At 34.5% G+C, this 22,246-nt stretch overlaps 1 protein-coding gene across 4 annotated transcripts in view; it reads right to left on the reverse strand.

The window, feature by feature from the left end:
• The window catches only part of LOC106671917 (ADAMTS-like protein 1), a 221,417-nt gene that overhangs the window by 123,991 nt on the left and 75,180 nt on the right, over positions 1–22,246 (reverse strand). For 3 of the 4 annotated variants that reach the window (XM_024226688.1, XM_014402897.2, XM_024226686.1), the window contains exon 3: positions 3,936–3,974. The exons of the other annotated variant lie outside the window; for it this stretch is intronic. The gene's annotated coding sequence lies outside the window, so the exon portion shown is untranslated. The remainder of the gene's footprint in view (positions 1–3,935; positions 3,975–22,246) is intronic. 4 annotated transcript variants of the gene reach the window in all.

Below are 22,246 nucleotides of genomic sequence, written 5' to 3' on the forward strand. Positions count from 1 at the left end.
ACACCATGTTGTTTAATTTCCTATTAAGGTTTTAAAGTAAGATATCCAATTATTGTTGTAATTATTGTTTTTTCATGTTTTAATTGTTTGTTTATATGATAATAAAACAGGCCCAGAAGATGACAGTATAAAACTGTCGAAAGCTCGGCGAAAACCGTAAGGAAGTTTTCTCTGTTTTGACCTCTTCCGAAGATCCTCTGAAAAGACTTCTTGTATCCAGCAGGTCGATAATCTAGTTCATCGTTACATCTTTCAATTAATTAAGATTTTTAGTTGAGAAAAAAGTCAGTGTCACGAGCGGGATTCGAACCCACGACCTCCGGCTAGATACGCCGCTACTCTACCACCTGAGCTATCATGACTTCGATCCACTTGGACACTAACTTCCCATCTCAAATTCAAAAGGTGGGGTTGAGATGGGAAGTTAGTGCCCGAGTGGATCGAAGTCACGATAGCTCAGGTGGTACAGTTGCGGCGAATCTAGCCGAAGGTCGTGGGTTCGAATCCCGTTCGTGACATTGACTTTTTTATCTCAACCAAAAACCTTAATTAATTGAAAGTTATTAAGAATTTTGGTTCAAGCTCACTAGTGAAGATGACGAGAAATAGAAACGTGCCTGGCAGACGCCAATTTTCAACTTTAAAAAGCGCTGCAGGTTTACTCTCCGTTACAATATCAATTCTCCAAATTAACGACTTAACCGATACTTGACTAAGGTTTTTGAAGTTGTCTCTTCAAACAATAATACCTGGGTATTTAATCCGACGAATCCTTTCATTTTTCCGACCTGATCGTTATTCGTATGAAGCTTTTTTTCCCCAAAGCAAACAAAACACTATTTAAACAATAAATAGTTTAGTTTTTAGCCGGTGGAAAAACGCAATTACTGTAATAGAAAGAAGATTCGAAATCTATTAGATAATGCGATTCAAATTTTACAAGTGAATTACAAGTGATTAGTTTCGTTATAATAATAATAATTTCATTTATTTACTGTCGGATTGGATAATATTAATGATTGAAATGTTAATTATAATCAAATCCCATATTGGGCGGGCGATCACTGCAATGATTTAATTAATTCCAATGGTGTTGATTATGTTTATTTTTAATTTATAAAAAGGTAATTATTGAAAAATATTAACAACAAACGCATGCTGTGCAGTCGACACAAAATATTTTTACACGCTTAATCAATATAAACAAATGTTTTCAAACTTTTCTATTTTTAAATAATTTCTAACTAATTTTTTATTGAAGTGAGTGAAAATATGAGAATTTTGATTATATTATTTTAGATTTTTATTTTTAAATTGTAAATGTCTTAAGGAATAGGTTTCTTAATGCGGACCATAAAAAAATATATTCATTTGCATAAGGGTTCAATTGTCTGGTATGGTTGAATCCCATCGGGGATGGGGAAAATGATAGGCTTGCTTTTTAGTCAGTATCATTAATAAAACTCAGAAAATAAAAATAAAACGTACCTCAGTAGAAAACTAAGCGATTCTCTAAAAGCGAAATACATTGCTCTCGGCGGTCAGGACCCTCAAGAAGTCGATAAGTTGATTATCGCTATCGCAAGGAGGTGGATCGAAGTTCAACCCCTCATGGGGGTGTTCAAAGGGGATTTGCAACCGTAGAACCGCATCCGGGATTTTTTACACATACACTTTATTAGCTACATATGTTTGTAAAAATATACGGTATAAAAAAGGTATGATCGATTAAGTCAATTAAAAGCTTAAAAAAGATTACTCTGAACAGAACTGATCTGAATGTTCGAAACCGAACACGTTTCAGCTGGATGGGAAATTTTTTAGTATGGAAAATATTTTTCTATTTTTGACAGTCAAATTTAAATTGTATAAGGGAGAGTTATCGTGGATTTGTCCTCTTCAAACTCTACAGGCGATTTTACGCTGTCGTTGCATGATGTTTTTTATGTCGATTACATAAAATTTGGTTTTAAACCTCAAAATAAAATAATATTATACACCCCCTAATTGACTCAATTGATTGTGATGAATGATATATACAAAAAACATGGCTAATCGGTTAAAGAACCATAGCAATTATATAAAAAATATTTTAAAAAAATAACGCAGCCATTTTTTTAGCATAGAACTAATCAAACTTATCAAAACATACCCGCAATTTAAAAAACCTACACATTTTGGATTTTAACAAAACCTTTTTAAAACACAAATCTTAGAATGCATATATATGACAAAAAAACTGATTACAACCAAATGTCTCTATTATATTTCAGTATTAGAAGAAAACTGAAAATTCATAAAAATATTTAAAAACAACTTTTACATTTAAAAAACTAATGAAAAAATGCCTACATAAAATTTAAAAAAATCAAGCTATTTAAATTAATTCTTAATATAACTCAAGTACGGGCTGAGAAAGGTCGCTCGATGTGTCCCACATAATAGAGGCGTGCCATGGCTTGGCTCCGTACAGAGAACGTGTAGGCACACCATCGGATTTAAGAATGGTTCTTGGACACGTTAGCGAGTTTCAGGGTCCACTGTACCTATTTTTAGGGGAATTGGGAATCTTTTATTGTATATAGCCTTCGAAATATGTGCTTTGTGTTTCTGAGTTTTCTATAAGCGAGTGTATTTATTAGAGCGAATGGGGAGGGGCTGATGGTGGAATAGCATCCCCACCCCCCTCGAACTATGTACGTGACTTGTTTCAATGGGGGAATATTTATAAAAGTACTTCATCGACCCCCTTGTCTGCAGGTTGATGGATGAATATTAAGTACTCCATCCTCCGAACAGAATGAATGCCATGTATATAGGTGTGAATGTATTTATTTGTGTGAATGCGTATTGAATGTGTGTTGCACTGTAGGATGCAACTTTATACATACGTATAACTCAAGCAACTCTTAAAATAATATTAATTAATCAGAAGTAATATATTATATTACTTCTAAAAAAAGTTCTTTATTTAAAATAAAATTCTAATAAATCTAAAATAAACCAAAATTCTTTTAAAAATGCATATTGTAAAAAACAGTATTAATACACCAAAAATGACATTACAAAAAAATCCTTTCACATAACCGCGCATTAAAAAAAAATTCTTCCATTTTGGCCATGCGGGAAGTAAATTTTCTTTTTTTAACTATTACTTAAAATAATACAAAATTTTATACATAATTTAAACTTAAATTACAGATGCAGAATGGTTATATATCTTTTAAAAGAAACTAAATTTAATGAAAAATTTAAAATATAAGGTAAGCTTAGAAGAAAATGTTGAAAGATACTAATATATATATTTTTTTTTTGCCTAACCTTTCGGCATTAGCTATATACCTATTTCTCCGTGAATATCCTTGTTCTGCTGATGTCTTTTAAGAATGTAGATGTTGATGATGTGTGTAAATTTCCGAAACATCCAAATAAATGTTTAAATAAGTAAGGAAGTTACTTAAAAAAATCCCACTTAGAATGTTTTTAACAAAAGCCAAACAAAGAAGGCAAAATAGACTAAAAAATGTTTGTGTTCTAAAACAACACGTTGTAAGATAAAATTGTGAAGCCAGCGTGGTGATGGTTTTGGAAATTTGGTGCTTTTCGAGCGGTTTGGTCCTCCTGGTTGTTAAGGTCTGCCGGGCGCGTTTCTGCTTCTCGCCATCTTCACCCATCACGACCTTATAAAAGCGGCTTGACTTCACAGAAATCATACAGACACGATGTCGAAACGAGACTGATAGTGCCGAGATAACCAATTGTATTTTTATTATACTAAAAGTCGGTATATTTTCTTTGAACCTTTCGAGCGAAATAATAATGAAAAAATAACAATTGTTTTTTCTGTCTTTTCTAGTCTCTTGACCTATGTATATGTGAAAAAATGTTAAACTATTATAATTCTCATAAATTTAATAATTATGTGTTTTACTTACGATCTCAGTTATGGATGAGCAGTGAATCAAAGAGCGTATCTACGTCAAAAAAAATAAATTGTATTGTTTTTACATGTAATCATGAAAATCTGTGTGTAAAGGGTCAAAATTGAAATTATTGCGAAAGAGCGGATTTGTACGTAAATACAGGTCAATGGGTGGAAATTATTTTCATCCCTGCTTTCCTCTTAATTAACCCTGACGAACGATGAGGTGCGAATCGATTCCTTTATTGGTCTCCCGCCGTCAAAATTGCACCGCCCCCATCTCTTCAAATAGCCTTTCTCGCCATCAGAGGCCGATGGAAATTTGGACGAGATTTAAATGAGCTATGGTGTAAGGCCGGTTTGAAATGGTTGGAAATGTAATTCACGTTCTGAGTGTATAATGCCCCTTTCGAAAAGCTCTGCCTAATGGAGAAAACGGAATTCCTTTAGCATTTCCATTTGCTCGATTCGCCCAGATCGGTTTGGTTTCACTTTGGAAAATGTTATTCCTGCAAAACTCGTTCTGCACTGACCCCATTTTGCAGTACCTGCTATCATTTAGAATCCTCTAGTAATCTGTTGAATGTGCTTTAATGAGTTAGCGCCCCAGTGAAAAATAATTGTAATGTCATGTGATTAGTTTTCTGTCATGCGTAAGCCTGTTTCAGTATAACAATTTTTTATCATTATCCATCGTTTCATGGACTAAATAATGAAATTTGCTGTTCTGGGTTCTGGGTTCGATTCCCGGCATACCCAATCTATTCTTATGTGGTTCAGACCCTACTTCGGCGACTCCCAATGGGTAATTGGAAATAAAGTCCTTAAGCCCATAAGAAATTTTACTACATTCCACAGTCAGTGACATTTGTCTCTCTTTCTTCCTTTGCGACCTAAAAAAACATCGTAAATTGACCCTTCTTAATTTCATACACGGGGGTGGTCCCTCCGTGCAGATTTTGGCAGTTTATGGACTAATGATTTGTATGCATATAGGGCATGTTCCGACGTCAGGTTTCCTGTTTTTGCTAACTTTCCAGCTTGTTACCTTCAATCCCCTTGTGTACCAGCACTTACATCAAAGCTACACGAGTCTCCTTTTTTATTAACAAAAAATGTTTTATTGTAACAAAACAAGAGAACCATTCAAGACATTGTTCTCCCTGGTCCGCTGTATCAAACAGGGTGTTCCGCAAGGCATCATCCTTGGTTCTATTTTCTTTTTACAAAGTGTCAGTGCACATCGTCAATACTTAAGGAGGTTATTCTGCATGGCTAATTGGACTAAAAATTACCTACTGTCAAAAATCTGAATCTCAATATTGTATTCGAGATATTTCGCTTTTCAGAGTACTTCAGAGATAGTAGAAAAAGAATCCAGGAGGAGATCAGATATAATGATATGGCTCCAAAACAAATGAAGCTACCGAATCAGGCGTTTTTGTATAAACCCAAAACATGGACAATCAAACTTATTAGGGAAGTACACCTCGGTATTTCAAAATGAAATTCATCCTTTCAACGCTTGTGCCTTAGAAAATCATAAAAGGCACAACACTTGCAAACAATCTTCATAAGATCGGATCGCCTTATTCTATTAAAGTATTAGCTTGAAAAAAATCACATCAAAATTACTCAGTGAATCAACCCATTATCTTAAAATCTTGGGGGAACACAACTTAATCTTGGCTACCCGGAGCCAAAGGAATTTTGGGTAACGAAAGGCAGACACACTGTCCATAGGAGTATCTGCAAGACCGTATATAGGCCCAGAACCTATTCTTGGGGTAATAAAAACAAACAAACAATCTATTACAGAGTGAATCTAAAAAAGACAAAAGGAAAAGTGGATAAAGTCTAGCAGTGCTAGACACAGTAGGTTTATGCTAAAATAACCCTCGCTAAGAATGTTAAACTCAATGTTACAGTTAGAGACTGTTTAAAAAGAGGAATGAGAAAACATCTACACAACATGGGTGTATATAATTATGACTCCATTCGTAAGTTATGTAATGAGGAAGAAGAAACATTGATATCATTTTCGAATGCAAAGCTATCGCTCTATGTAGACATAACTTGGGTGAAAACCCAGTGAAAAGAATTACAGCAAGGACAGTCATTGACCTGGCATTTTTTTTTTGTAAAGGATCGAGTCGATTGCACTGAACTAAGGGAGTTGGAATGTACAATAAGTTAGAAGGGTGCGTTGCTTGGGGAACAACAACTCTCCTAGCATCCATCATCATCATCGTCATCATATCACTTTTTAACATTTCGATGGGCGGTATGCCCAAGCCAAATTTATTTATAGGTAATAAAGATAGTTCTCGTTAATTTTTGTGTGTGTTACTTGGATTGTGCTATTTTCAAACTTAAACCTACCAGGAGTGTGAAACATAAATAGATATTGACGTATTTGAGACAAGTGAAATATAAATAGATAGACAACTTTGTGATTCAGAATAGTGCAAATCACTCAAGCGAAGTCTTAAAAATTAATATATAATATATTAATAAATAATGTATTCATTCATGTAACAGAAGGCTGGTTGGAATGGACGTGGTATGAATAGATTATAACCCTTATTTGGGATTTGAAAAGATGAACAGTAAAGCCTCTCACTGAAATGTCATAAATGGCTATATTTTTATTTATAAATTAACAAAAGACTAATAAAATTGAAATGTTCATGCAATAATATTGTTAATTATTACATAATAGCACGGTTTAAACAAATTAACAAGCATTGCAAAACTAATAAAGCCGATTGGTATGCAGAGTCTAAGGTGTGCTTTTCGCGTTGACGACATATTAAGTTCCACTTCAATTGCGGTCATAGCGCACATGTTGCACGTGGATTAGTCGGCTAGCATTAAGTACAGGTGTATGTTCAACATCAACCATTACCGAGCAAGTACCCAATCGACGAGAATTACAACTAACCACGCGACTAACAACAGTTCGGAAAAGTGTAGAGTTCATTTCATCGTAATGGCACTATTATTTCAACTAGAATCTTCTTAAATTAAGAAAAAGAAAAGAGCCACTCTATCTAAATCTCTTCTTCATTCAAAGCTGAACTTTTGAATTGTGTAATAAAATTAATTATCTTTACGGTATAAGCAAATGTAACGATGCTTTGAAGCCAACATAGTTTTTAGAAAACCTTTCCCACCGGTTAACCTTAAATTATTTTAAAACAAGTCTGATTATTTTTTTGTATTTTAGAATTATTTTATAAAATCTAATACAAAGAAAGTCAACGAATAAGAAAAACCGATTATGGGTACTGGGACATGATTTTTAAGGGGGTACTTTTAGGACGGACTGCTGGTTTTCCTCCCCCATTTTAAATTTAGCCCCACTTCTACTCGACGGATTTTGATTTCAATATTTGTTTGTTTTTAAGGAAAGCCGATACTTTATGTTTAAACAGTAAACTTTTAAGTTTAAAGGTTTTTAATCAATATTTCAAGGACATTTAGTTGTTCAAAGAGAGACAAAAAGTTGCCGTTTTTTGTACAATTTTCTCACAATCTATTTGGTCTATTACAATTTTTTGGATTTGATTTTGGATTGGAAAGATCTTTTGATCACAACCCAAATTCAACGGAAACATCGGTATTGAACGTTGGTAGATCGCATAGGATACAAAAATTTGTGGCATAATTTCATAGTTTTTTGACTACAAAAATTATTATTTATCCCCTTCTGGGATTTTTTTGAAATATTGCCGGTTTAGATTATTAAACCATTTATTGATTTACAAACAAATAAGGATCGTTTCAATAACATGTAGAGTTTTGGAGAAAAGTGTATCGAAATGGGAAAAATGTAACTTTTCATGAAAAACGTTTTTTTCTGATCGAACTCGAATTTCCTCCATTCTTCTCCGCTCAATTTAAACCGTAAAACTTTTGTAGTTAGGAAGTCGATAAACGATGTTTTAGTAAAAAACGTAGTTTTTGACACAGAATATACATAAAAAACCAGAAGTTTATTATCAGAAATGAAAATATCTATCAAATGCATCTATTTTGTTCGAAAAACCCTTAAAAATGAAAAAGAGTCCTGTTAGCCGTCGAACGATTGCTGAGTCGGTGTGATGTCCGTTCGAGAGAAGTTTGTGAAACTGTAACTTCATAAATTTGTGCCAGTGTTTAAAGACGTTAAACTACAGATTCGTCAGCCAGCAGGACCCTTGAAAAAATCTCACAATCGTTATTTTTAAGTTTAAGTTTGGTCGCTTCGGATCACTTTGGCCTCACTGTGTTCCTAACTTTGCTGTGTGTCTTAAGCCTTTGGTGTGTCCTAAATATTCCTTTTGTCCATGATGGAATAAGCCCTCGTTACAGCTGATTTCATAAAACCCTCCAAATCAATACAAAATCCTCAAACCTTCGAGGAATTCTCTCAAACTTTCTTCGTCGACTAAAGAGACGATGGCCGCGACCTAACCAGTTGCACTGATAGTGGCAAAAGTGTCAATTAAATTTTTAACATGTAGTGTCATTGGATTAGAAACACCAAGCTTAAATCAAATTGAACGTTTAAGACTTAGAAAACAGTTAATAATAAACGATTCCGCTCCAATCTCAACGAATGTAATAGCTTACTCCATGAAGTCCGCCCGCATGGTAAAGTTTAATTAACTTTAAATAATACAAATATACCGCCGTATAACTAAGTACAAACTACCTCTGAATTGACTATTAGTTCAAAGGGCGAAACTACAACTTCTTGACTTTCAACAGAGAAAAAGTGTAATCAGCGCGAATAGACCAATTTGACTGTTAAAACCTGTACAGATTTTTTACCCTTCTGCCAGTGAAAACTATCGAGACGTTGTATTAATCAAGATTGTTTTGCATGCCGATGATATAGTGATCCTTACAGATAGCGTCGAGAGTCTAAAATTGTCATTTTTAGGGAAAACAAACTGCGTCAAAGTTGAAATTTGAAAGTAAAGAAGTAACTACCAACACCTTGGGGTCAATGTGTGGTCAAAACTGTAATTTATTGATTATTTACAACAATAGGAAAGACGTGCTAAGTTAGCAGTAGATGAGGTTTGAAAGATCCGATGTTCCAGGACCTGGTACATTCTGTACCGTTGTATACTTACGTACTGCACACCGGTTAGTTCTAGTTCATCAAGAAATTTGATTAGCAGGCCTGGTTTCCCAGGTTGGACAAACGGTTACGTTGTACATCCTAAAAGAATTAATTCCTCCTGCGCGCAAATGTAACGCTACAGTTTGTTAGCAGGTGAGTTGTTGTCTCATCTACCTCTTTCTAGAATCTTCTCGTGCCGTGTTGGATTGTAGCAATCTTCTTTAGTCTGCAGTGACCTGTTAAGAATCCTGTTAGGATTCGACGTTTTTTTCCTGCTCCCCTTATGCATTCTGTTGCTTTTTTCTTTTCAAAAGTTGCTAAAATGCGCTTGGATTATTTGTGTCCAGTGAGTGAATTCTTTCTTGTTTTTACCTTATTTTAATTTTGTCTTTTTGTCTAAGAAACTCATTGAAAGTGTGAATCCCTATGCCACCGAATCGGCATAACAGCCTTCGTTTCCTTCTATTGTACTCCCACATGTCCTGGGCCACTGCAGTGGGTAACTTTATTTTGCATACTTCATTTATTTAATTTAGCTTTGCAATTCAGCGCCATCTTGGAGCTAATGTTTAAACTTAATACTTTGATTATGTTTAAACATTGATTTGCCTGATATCTGACGTGATAGCTATATTCTTATATTTGTACCTTTTGCTCAAATTAAACAAAGTATTCGTCGGATTCCTACCTGTGGCATAGGCTTTTAATAGGATCTGGTACCTAGGCATCGTGCATAAACTTAAACGCTTCCAACTCACCTTTTATTACCTCATATTGGATTCCTATTTAAATGAGAGCTGCTTTAGAGTGAGGTGAGGCAACGAATACTTAGATGCCTTACCAAAATAAGCCGTCGTCTCACGAGGGAGCATTCCTAGTCCAATCCTGTTTATCATTTCTTATGTTAACATTCCTTAATATCGTTAATTTGTTCGTACTAGTGTTATCATTAATGACATTAATATTATCATTACCACCTACGCGGACGACACCGCATTTCCGTCTCCCAACAAATTGGTTGGCCATCAAAATTCGGTCCTTAATTCGAACACGTTTGGGCTCAAAAAAAAAAAATGTTCGGTCATGGGATCAGCCCTCCACTACTTTTCAAAAGCTAGAAGGTCTTTTAGAAGAATGGAACGACGTACCCAAGGATTTTCTGCCAAGTTTCATGAGTTTGAAAAGGAAGCAAACAGTCATTAAAGCCAGAGAGAGCAATGATTTATATTAACCATTTTGTATTTCTGAGATATTCTCGTGAAAGATAAAAATCCCCTTTTTGGAGTGATTTTCGTTTTCTTCCAATGAACCAAACTACTAAAATATCAGAATTAAAGTTATTAAACAAATTAGACAAATTAAAATTTATCCTGATCCATCCAAGGTTTGCGGAATGTTTAAGTACGAAAACATGTGACTTTTTTAAAATTACTTTTTCCTACATAATGTAAGACAAGTTCTATAATGGACTTAATGGATTTTATTTATGAAGATTGAGAAAGTTTATTACACTGGATTCTAATGAAGGAAAACCCCTTTGATAATTAGAACTTGTTTTAAATTAAAATAAACAAGTTTGTTACTACAGAAAGTTATATTCGACTGGGGTAAGTGGATTTAGAAACAGAATTTTTATTACTGATTTTGTTCTTTTAATAAGAGTAAATTTAAATAAATTTTTTTTTTAATCCGTAAACTCGTATATTGCACGCTAGAGTGGGTGGTTCAGAGAAACCAGTCAACGATGAATTAAAGGGTGAGGTGGTCTCGAGGCCATTGGTGGATTCTCAATATAGGAAATTGTACATAAGACTAGGGCAGTAGGGTTAGGATCGAAAGCTTGGTGTGGAAATTTCGGTACAGGTCAGATCAGTTTGGACAAAATGAATTTTGAGTTTCATTATTGACTACGGCTTGTTTTCTGATATCTGATTATTCTTTGCCGCACCTCACTCTGAAGCGGCCGTTATTAAAATGGGATCCTGGGTAATATAAATGGAATAAGGGATGGGACCTAGAATGATCTCTTTTGAAACTTCGGATAGTGATATCTGATTATCTTTACCGCAACTTATTGAAGCAGCAGTCATTATAATAGGATTCCTTGGTAATGTAAATGGTCTAAAGGATGGAACCAAAAATGCTCCCTTGTGGGACGCTAGCCTTATCATTCTGACCATATACTCCCTGCCGGTTTTCTATTGAAACTTTGGTGTCTCATCTTTTCAACATAACTTTGTATATCTGGGTCAATCCCAGGGATTTTGCTCTATCGTGTGAAAGCTGGTTGATGATGGTACATGGTCAAATTTTTGATTTGCGAAATAACGATTTGAGTTTACTGAGCCTGATTCTTCTACAACATTGGAATCATCCCAGTCCAACTACCGGATTGCTCATCGGCAGCCCTTCCTCACAGTTTAACCATGTCCAGCGTAACATCCACTTCATCAGATTTCACCAGGATCTGACCCATGCCACTGCTGATGCTCGGGGGGGGGGTCGACATTTAACTCTTATGCTCCTCCTTAAAAGTAGCGCCCCGTGTAGGTGTAGGTCGCAGCAGAGGCGCGATAGTTTATGATACTAGACCACACAGAGAAACAATTTAAAAATTTATTTTGAAGGTATGTCACTTAGTACACCTGTTCTCGCTCTGACGACTTGGCCTTGGGTAACTGGTTGATAAGTAATAATCCACTCGGAAACCAATCAACACCACAAACAAAACGCTTGTTTGCTCTGGTATAAAGAAAGTTGAAATAATTGGTGCGAGTGGTGTAGAGGAGGCTGAGAGGAACGAGTTGTTTACCAGCTCTCCCAACTTTTTTGTTTCTTCTTTTTTCCTTTTAAGGCTATCTCTTTTCTTTTCAATTTTGTGTGGACGCATCTTTTCCTCTTTTATCAGTGAGATATTCGGCTGGCCGAGAAAGTGTTTATATATTTAATTGTCCTCTTAGTTGAATAATTTTCAATAACACTAATAGCTGTATTAGTGCGCTTGCCAAATTTATAATCAATCGAAAAATCAATTATTCTTCTTTGTGTTATGTTGTTTGCTTAATTTTAATACAGAGCAATCGGAGGAAAGTGGTATTAAATCCCAGGCCAGCAAAATATCTTTCGTGAATGCTTACCGTTCAGGAGGGAAAAGGCAGTACAGATCAAATAAAGGGAATAAACGAGAATTGTGTCCGATTCCCTTATGAAACGCTACATTTGAACACGGGGCCAAGAACATAATAAAACACCTGAGGTTTTTGCAAATTGACGCACGTGAAACTTAAATTACACTATTTTCCAATTTTAATATGCATAGGAGCATACATGGGAAACCGAAAGATAAATTTTATTGTCTAGCATAAAACTAAGATAGTCCTAACGGTGGGAACGCAGTTATTTATACCATTAAACACCCGACCGTGTAGATAAACAAACTTAAGACAAATTTTGTTATTATAAATATCTAATAGGGAAAAACATGAGATAATTGTGAGAAATCAATTGTGAGAAGGTTTCAGTTGATTTGTGAAAGACCCTGGATGCTCGGAACGACGGCGAACGTGATAGTTCATTGATCAAAACTGATAAGCGTCTGATTCCGGTCTAATAGCGAGATTCGGCGGACCGGACGTTAACTACTATTGCGTTACACTTAGCCGAACAATTTAGCATAATCTCCTATGACTAAATTTTTTATTTTTTTTATTTGCACCCGTTACATATTACGTTTTTCACACGGTCACATACTAGCACCACCACTATTAATACCAGAAACTGGAGGACAGATGCCGGGAGAAATCAGACAAGGATCTCAGTATGGGGATTAGGAGCAGGAAGGTCTTTTGGCGACGTGGTTGGTCCAAATGGAAAAGTATATACAGGTTGTACCATTTTCTATAACCCATCCATTTAATTCGGAAACGATTAATTTAAGCAAATGGTCTTATACAAACTCCAGCATAATTTTGGCTAGGAATCGTGTGATGGTAACAGATTTAACATAACTTTCTCATCTAGCTGGGAAATGACACTAACTTTGTTATTTTAAATGAGAATCCCATATTTTTATTTTAGAATTCGATTCTGGAGCTTATTCTATGCCACTTTTACTGAAAGGAAATTTTGGTAGGTTCGACCATTTCTGAGTTATGCCTTTTTTACTTTCGCAAGCAAAAAATATGTTCTCACTTGTTTTGACCGAGTTATGGTATTATCTTCTATTTTGTTTTAGCTTTCTTATCTAATTGTAAATATGTAAGTTAGTGTCATTTCTAGCCAAAATTAGCTTGGGTTTTCTATAAGACCATTTTTTCTAAAGTTTATCGTTTCCGTTCGTCTATAGAAATTTATACACCCTGTAGGCTTAGGCAGTACGGTTTGGGTGGATCGAAACCTTAATGAGGAACTCTTGAAAACGGGATCGAACCAGTTCATTTATAAAAGGAATGTTCTGGCCGTTTTGGATAATGAGGTTAGTAAGGTAGCAAGATTTGACAATTTGTATGAGGACGTTTGATTGAAAGGTATGGATGTGATGATATTACATGGTTTGTGGGAACCCGACAGTTCCAAACAGTGGTCGCAGTAATTTCTTGTGTAGAGTTTTGAGGGTCTAAACAGATTTAGGACCGAGAATGTCTTCGTAATTGTCCAAGTCATCTGTTAAGTCGTTGTCACTTAACTTCTTGTGTGAGTATTTCAGATATAGTCCTAAGTATCTAACATGAACGGAACTCAGAAGCTTCTGGTTGTAGGTGTTCAGTGGATACCAAGACAGCTTTTTCAGTGTCAATTTACAATATTCTTCATTCAGACGTATCCATCTTTTTTTTTACCCGTCTTTCATAAATTCAAAGTTGGATGTTGGTAGAATAGGATTCGGTTGAGAAGACATAATGCCGTAACATCACCATAGATGGTAGGGATGGTGTTGAGATAGGAAAGTCAGCACTATAAATGATAAACAGGCTCGGAACTGGAATGCTCCCTTGTGGACCACTCGTTTGTGTTGTTCTACTATGTGAGTATTCATTGCCGCACCTCACTCTGAATGTTTGTGTCAGTTCCAACAATTCAGGATAAAGTAGCAGGGGGTGAGTAAGAAGTGTTTACGTTTGTAAAAGATGCCTGGGTAATGGAATATAAAAAGCCTGAGCCACATTCTAAAATCTAAGGAATATTCTTTTCACTAGAGCTGAGGATATGGTATCACAGACTCTGAACCTTTGGATATAAGATTGGGGGAAAGACGAATTGGTTAGATAACGTTGGATCGGTGAAAATCGACGAGCCGTTGTCCATATAAAAAACGGGAAAATCATGAAAACTCCGGGAAAATTATGGACCACCTAATACGAAAAGTATTCCCCCAAAACGTTTTGACAAACGTTGAAATGATAAAAATCGACGAGCCGTTGTCCAGATAAAAAACGGGAAAATCATGGAAACTCCAGGAAAATTATGGACCATCTAATAAGAAAAGTATTCCCCAAAACTAGTTGGCAAACGTCAGAATGATAAAAATTGACAGAGCCGTCGATTGAACGAAGAATAATCTGGGCTACCTAATAAAATAACTAGGTAGAAAACCTTTATAATTGTCAAATTTGACCTGGTTGTTGTCCAAGTGGAAATGTTATGAAAACTCAAGGAAATTTGGAGGGGCGTCGATGGCCGCAACGGTTTAGACATGGCATTCATCACGGTAAAGGTCCTGGGTTCGAATCCAGCAGCCCTGCATTCGAACACGACATACTTACAAATGGGCTTTCTTTTAAAAAACACCGGCACCCCGAGGGTTGATATAACCTCTGCAACCGTTGTAGCACAAATACTATTGTGAATGTATATAAACGTTTATATTTGAACTGTAATTTAAAATTATTTTAGTAACATTTATAACGGGCAGTTGTATAAATAATAATAAATATATTTTTAATACGTATATAACATTATACATATATTACAAACTGGGCTTCCTACGGAAAAAACCGACCGAGCCGTTTTCTAGATCAAAACGGGAAAATCGTGTAAAATTCTGGCCCACCTAATACGAAAACTGAGGGATGGTTTTCTCGCGGAGTAAATAATACAAAATTCCACAAACACAAAAATGAAGTGCAATAAAAGAAAAACTAATAACGCTGCGTAAATAATAAGTTACATTAATAAAAAAATAATTTTAGTTGTAATAATTATTAATTATTTAACTGTACGAAATGCACAAATTTAACGATTGTAACATTTATTTGTGAACAATATATACTAATAATTTGTAATACTATTTTATATATATATATAAATGCGTTTTAAGAAAAGTAAATTTATACATTTTTACACATGGAAGGATCAATTTATTATGAGATATATACAAAGCATCCTTTACCCTCTCTCTCCGGCCAAAAAAGCGTCTTATACATAATTAAAAACAATTACGTCCCGGTGAATCGGGCAAAATGGTAAATTTTGAAATTAAGGGCGTATTTCATAAGTATAGAGAGTACGCTAATGTCAATAGCATACATTTTAAATACGACGGGACGGAATAAATTTATAGAACACCTACTTTCATGTGCTATTGATGCCGATGAAAAGGGAATTTCCGTATATGTTAAAGAATTCAGCCGTCGATTACCTACGCCTCTTACTTCAATGTAATATTTACACGATTTGATAAAGATATTTATTGAACAAGCACCAAAAATATACACGTCACAAAGAAGGGTCTGACGTCCGTTGAATGTCGCGAACGAGAGGTTGTAACATGTTACAATGTTACCCTTCTTTTTTTCATTCTGTACTCGACTAAAAATCAGTGGGCTACGCCGGGATTCGAACCAAGAACGGCTAGTGTGGCATACGAAGACACTCGGTCACCGGGGTCCCCAACTAGTGATTATATTTGTTCTATATAGCTTTATTCCGACAAATTCACCATTTTTAACATCAAATTACCATTTTTTAATGTCAACTTAACTTTTTTAAATTCAGACACGTAAATGTTTTTTGGTCTCGTTTCACATGACCCAAGTTTTGATCTAACTCTCCAGGATAGTGGAATATAAATAAGGGCTTAACTATTTCAAATGACAAGATTTTCGCCAGTTTGGTTTTCTGACTATGAATTCAGCTGTGCAAACGATTTTTAATTTGGAGCCAATGTTCTGTTTCTGAACATCATTTTTCTAAATACTCTTTCTAAAAAATGAAAACGACTCTAAATTCTTCAAGCAACAACCAATTTATTTATTTATAATTTTAATTGAAACCCAATTGCTCATGATTAAATAATATGGTTAAGAAGAAGGATAAAAATAGAGGGAAACAGAAGCTGAACCCACCCTGTATATTCATCTTTGATTCTGATGTTTCATTTTATATAACTTTTAATTTTAATTGTACGATTTGTTCATATAACATTTCATATAAGAGCCCAATATTTATATTTTTAAAAATCTGGAATTAATAATATAAGAGTCACATGTTTTTATATTTAATTGTATATAACTTTTAACACTTTTATTGTGATTAATTTTCGTATGATTTTTAAGCTTGTTATTCCTTTAATGAAAGGGTTAAATGGAAGTAAAAAGGATCATTTCGAAATTAAATAAGGTTAATTTGTAGAAAAACAGGGCTATTTTGAAATTAAATGTTAATTTGAAGTTAAAAAGGTTATTTTAAAGTTAAAAAGGGTTATTTTATATTAAAACGATTTATTTTATGTTAAAATGCGTTAATTTTANATCAATATACCTCTTTCAATTAATTAATCTTTTTATGTAAGGTTTTGGTCGAAATGAAAAAGTTAGTGTCACGAGCGGGATTCGAACCCACGACCTTCGGCTCGAGATCGTGACATGCTGTCTGGAGTGACATAGGTTTTAGAAAAACATTTTCTTTATTGTGCCAACGTTTCGATCTTTATTGAGATCATCTTCAGGTCCTGGGATTTATAAACATTGTTTAAATTTTACAACGGGCTCCAAAAATGGAGCGTTATACGATACAACAACGTGTTTTCATTATTGAACAATATTTCAACAGAGTAAGTTTTTCTATCAATTCTTGTCCACGACACCAAATTGATGTTCGAGGGTTTTCACCAACACACTGCGCACTGCTTCGGCTTGTTTGAACGGCTTGTTTTTGGACGACCGGTGTGTTTAGCGTCTCCAACTGATCCAGTCTCCCTGAATTTTTCAATTAATCTTTTAACAATTGACGAGGTTAAAACACTATTTTGACCATATTTTGTACAAAATTTTCGAAATGCGGCCGCCAAACTTTCATTATTTTTGAAATTTCGTTTAAAAAATGGCGGCAAATTCAAATCTTGCGTTAATTTTGGGACACCCTGTATATATAAATTGTGTAGAATATTTACCTAAAACTCTCTCTATCGACACACATTCATTCCAAAACAATTCTTCCAATATATATATTTTAATTTTACATTTCTTAAATTCAATATTATTTGCATAAACACAAACAGCCATTTTAAAGTAATCAAAAATAAATTTTACTTCTACAACTAAATTTCTGAACTTGTTTATTGAAAGTTAAATACAAACTCACTAGTTTTCGTGGTCCGCTTGTCCAATTAATATCTTTCAATTAATTAAGATTTTTAGTTGAGTTAAAAAAGTCAGTGTCACGAGCGGGATTCGAACCCACGACATTCCGTTAAGTATGCCGCTGCTCTACCACTTGAGCTATCGTAACTTCGATCCACTCGGGCACTAACTTCCCATCTCAACCCGAACATGTCAAGATCGAAGTCACGATAGCTCAAGTGGTAGAATAGCGGCGTATCGAGCCCAAGGTCGTGGGTTCGAATCCCGCTCGTGACACTGACTTTTTTATCTCAACTAAAAACCTTAATTAATTGAATGTTATTTTTATATTTGATCAATTGTAGTATGAACCATTTTGGCTGAATCCATACCGAACTTGGTTTTATATATATATTTCTTGGGATAATTTCTCGCTCCTAGTACTCCCTCTCTTTCAATATAAATTCTTAAAATGTTTGTAATTTGTCTTTGATTGATAATTCAGATTTAAGTTTGTCCTTGATAACGTTCATTTCATGTAAACATTTTGGAGCTAAGATAATATCATCCATAAATAACCATTAATCTTTGATATCTATATCTTTGACCATTATTAAAATCATAAACACGTTAATCAGCTTTATTTTGTCCACCTTGTTCATTTACAAATTTACTTATTTTTTTATATCACTTGGGCCCTGATTTATTCCAGTTTTAATCCATAAATAGGCTATTTAACTTAGACTCTTTTTTACTTTCTTATAAAAAACATTTCTGGCTGGTCTATGTATATTTCGTCCGATAAACCTATTCGAATATAAGCCAACACTACATCCATTTGATGGACATACCATTCTTCTTCAAGTACTGCCGCGAGAAGTGTTCCTATTATTTCCTAACAAGCTACTGGAGCAAAAATATCTTCTTAGTCTAAATCTGCTTTCTGTACGTGTCCTCTTGCAACCAAAGGAGCTTTATATTTTTCAACTTTACCTTCAGCTTTACCCTTTTCCTTTCGTTTTATCTTAAATACCCATCTATTGGAAAGCAATTGTTTGTTTTCTCAGGAGATCAGTGACCATGTTTCACCCATTTTTAATGTTTCATATTCTATTTTCAAGGCATCTAGTCAGAAATTTGCCTCATATCGTGTTAAAGATTCTTCCAACGTAAAGGGATGTGATTGGTTTTGTTAAGGTTCATTGACGTGAGCACTTCTTTTTACAGTAAATTTTTTTGGGTCTTCCTTTCCCGTTGCAAGTATTTTGGGTCCACGAGGCCCTCGGGTATTAGTAGTTTCTTCTGTCAATTGTAATTCGTCTAGCTCTTCTGAATATTCGTTTTCGATTTTCTGTTCTTCTTCAATCTATTTTTCAGATAGTTTTTCTCATCATTGCCATTAATTATTATATAATTAATATTCATTCCTTCATCTTCCTAATTAACTTTTTCAAAAAAATTAACATTTCTTGCTTTAATCACAGTTGTTCCCGGACGCCAAAGACGATATGTTTTTGATTCCTTTGAGTAACCGACAGGAATATATTCTGGACCTTTTGCATCGAATTTTCCTCTTTTCCATATTTATTTAAGACAATTACTTTACTATCGATTATTCTGAAATATCCGATGTAAGGAATTTTATCAAACCATACGTCGTGGGCATTTTGTTTTCCAATGTTTTTGGAACACATTTGTTTCTTACGAATGTGGCAGTATTAATAACTTCTGCCCATGGGGTTTTCGGCAATTTTGCTTGAAGCATCTTGCCACCTGTAATAATGCAAGATTTGCAGGCCCAGCTACGCCATTGAAATGTTTTCATCTTCTAAAATTTTTGAAGTTCCTTTGAGGACTCTTTAGCGTTAAAACTTCTGAATCTGTTAACCACAAATCCGGTAGTTTTTCAACTCTTTTCTTAAAATTATTGACTTCTTGTAGTAAGTCTTCTGTGTATCTTGAAAATTCATCAATGAAAATCGCGAAATATTGCGCACCATCTCGGGCCACAATTATCTGAATGGATTAATCCAAATTTTTCCGTCTCACGACTTTTTGAGTTTTGGTACGAAAGTCGATGCATTTTTCCTTTCGCACATATTTCACAATTTAAACTCGCTCTGTCCGAAGATTCTTGAAAATTCGTCAATGAAAGTCGGGAAACATTGCGCACCACCTAATGGTGGAATGTCCATCGGGCCACAAATATCTTAATGGATTAATCCAAATTGTTCCGTCTCACAACTTTTTGAATTTTTGTACCAAATTTGATGCATTTTTCCTTTCGCACATATTTCACAATTTAAACTCGCGCTGTTCAAAGATAACTGCAATCCTTCAACAAATTTGTTTTCCCCAAAAGCTACTTCATAGCCATTTTTCGTTACTTGTGAAGTTGACATTAAATTGTTACGTAACTCCGATACAAAACTAGCATTTTTTAATATGACATTATTATCTGTATTTATTTTTAAGCCAATACCATCACCATATGATTTAATACAATGATCCGAAGCAGTACATACATTAGTTGTAACTTCTTTCAATTAATTAATCTTTGTGTAAGGTATTGGTTGAAATGAAAAAGTTAGTGTCACGAGCGGTATTCGAACCCACGATCTTCGGCTAAATACGCCGCTGCTCTACCACTTGAGCTATCGTCACTTCGATCCACTCAGACACCAACTCCCCATCTCAACCCACAACCTTTCCTATTTTCCCTCCTTTTTGCCATTTTTCAAATGTCGTGTAATCAGGATTCGATTCTCTGCGACATAAGAAGTGGCCACGGGGAGATGTTAGTGAAGTTATACTTCGATTTACTTATTAAATCCATTATATTTAGTGGTCTTTTGACCAAATTACTTATTTCAATTAATTAATCTTTTTATGTAAGAAAGTTGGTGTCCGAGAGGATCGAAGTCACGATAGCTCAAGTGGTAGAGCAGCGGCGTATTTAGCCGAAGGTCGTGGGTTCGAATCCCGCTCGTGGCACCAGCTTTTTCATTTCAACCAAAACCTTACATAAAAAGATTAATTAATTGAAATTAGATGTAACGTTTTTATTGAGGTCACTGAATTGTTGGTCGTCATACGACACATGTTGCAGCACTATATAAACAGCACATATTTTATTTTCTAAATTCGGCATTGCACGCTATAACACTCATTGCATTATCATTTCCTCTTCTTGTTTCTCGTTTCTTTCTTACATAGCAGTCAGAACCCTTATGTCAAAATTTCCCACATTCGTAGCATTTTCTTCTAAACTGTGGTAGCCTATTAAAAGTATCGTTTGTTCTGTTTCTATTTGTAGTAAACTGTGTCTGCTTTGCGGGTTTAGTATGTATGGTTTCATATTTGTATTTTTAAGTTTTTAATAGTCCGGCCCTCTCTTCTTGTCGTGGTTCTTCTTCCATTAATTTAACTTTCAAATTATTGACACTGGAAATATCATCCCTTCATTTCATCGTGACGGCATTTGTTCGTTTACTTCAGTTAACGACCCAAAAAACATGATCGATAATAAATCCTCAGGAATATTAATGCCTGTTTCTTTTCGTTGTTCCGCCTTATTAGAAAAATCATTCGGATATTTTTTGATTGGCATGTTTGGACTTTTTTCATTCTATAGAACTGTTTGTAAAGAGTGACTCTGCGAACGTGTCCTTTGGACTCGTAAGCTACTTTAGAAGTATCGGCATCTTTGATCTAATTCAATTGACCAAGTCCTACACTAAGCATTATTAATGCAAGGGCATTTCGATCTTTTTTGCGCCATTCAACACAGTTTCTTTCAGTTTGCACTTCCTCACAAGAAATGTAAGACCAGAATTCATTACGTACTACAATGCATTTGCAATTTCCACGATACGTAATTTTCGTCGGTCAATTTTTCGATATTTTGCAAAGCGTTCATCATCAAGATCCCTCGTAATTTTATTAAAAAACTTACGCACAGAACTTAAACTTCATTGAAACGCATATACCCGCCTGGGCCCAGAACCGATCGGTGTACGGGGTTCTTTTGTAGAAGAAAACGAACGTTTTTAACACACTTAACGCATTTATTAGAATAACTAAGCAAATACACAGTACACCCGTTGGGCTTAAACTTCACACGACTTCACAAGCCCCCCCTCTATCTACTGCACAAGATGGCGAGACAACATAATTAATGCGATCTATATAATCAACACTACTATTATAATACAAATAATAAATTGGGTCAATTTTTATCTAAAAGAATAGCACTTGTATATTTGCGAAGTTTCTTGTAAATATAATATAATTAGCTCTTAGAAGGACATATGGAAATTAATAAGTAGAAGAATTTTTTTTTTAAATTAATTGTATATAACTGTTAGTTTAATTGTAATTTATTTTCATATGGTTTTTATGGTTTCAATAAAGAAAGAATTTGAAATTAAATAAGTTAATTTGACGGAAAAAAGATATTAAATTTAATTAAATTTTATTAATTTTCATATGGCTTTTATGTTTTTTTATTCCTTTAAAGAAAGCGATAAATTGAAATTAAAAAGATTAATCTGAAATTACAAAAGGTTAATTGGAAATTAAAATGGGTTAATTCGAGGAAAAAGGTTATGATCTTTCATTTAATTGTAATTCATTTTCCAATGATTTAAA

This window comes from Cimex lectularius, unplaced genomic scaffold, assembly GCF_000648675.2.
Source record: "Cimex lectularius strain Harlan isolate CLEC.00 unplaced genomic scaffold, Clec_2.1 scaffold4, whole genome shotgun sequence".
NCBI lineage: Eukaryota > Metazoa > Arthropoda > Insecta > Hemiptera > Cimicidae > Cimex > Cimex lectularius.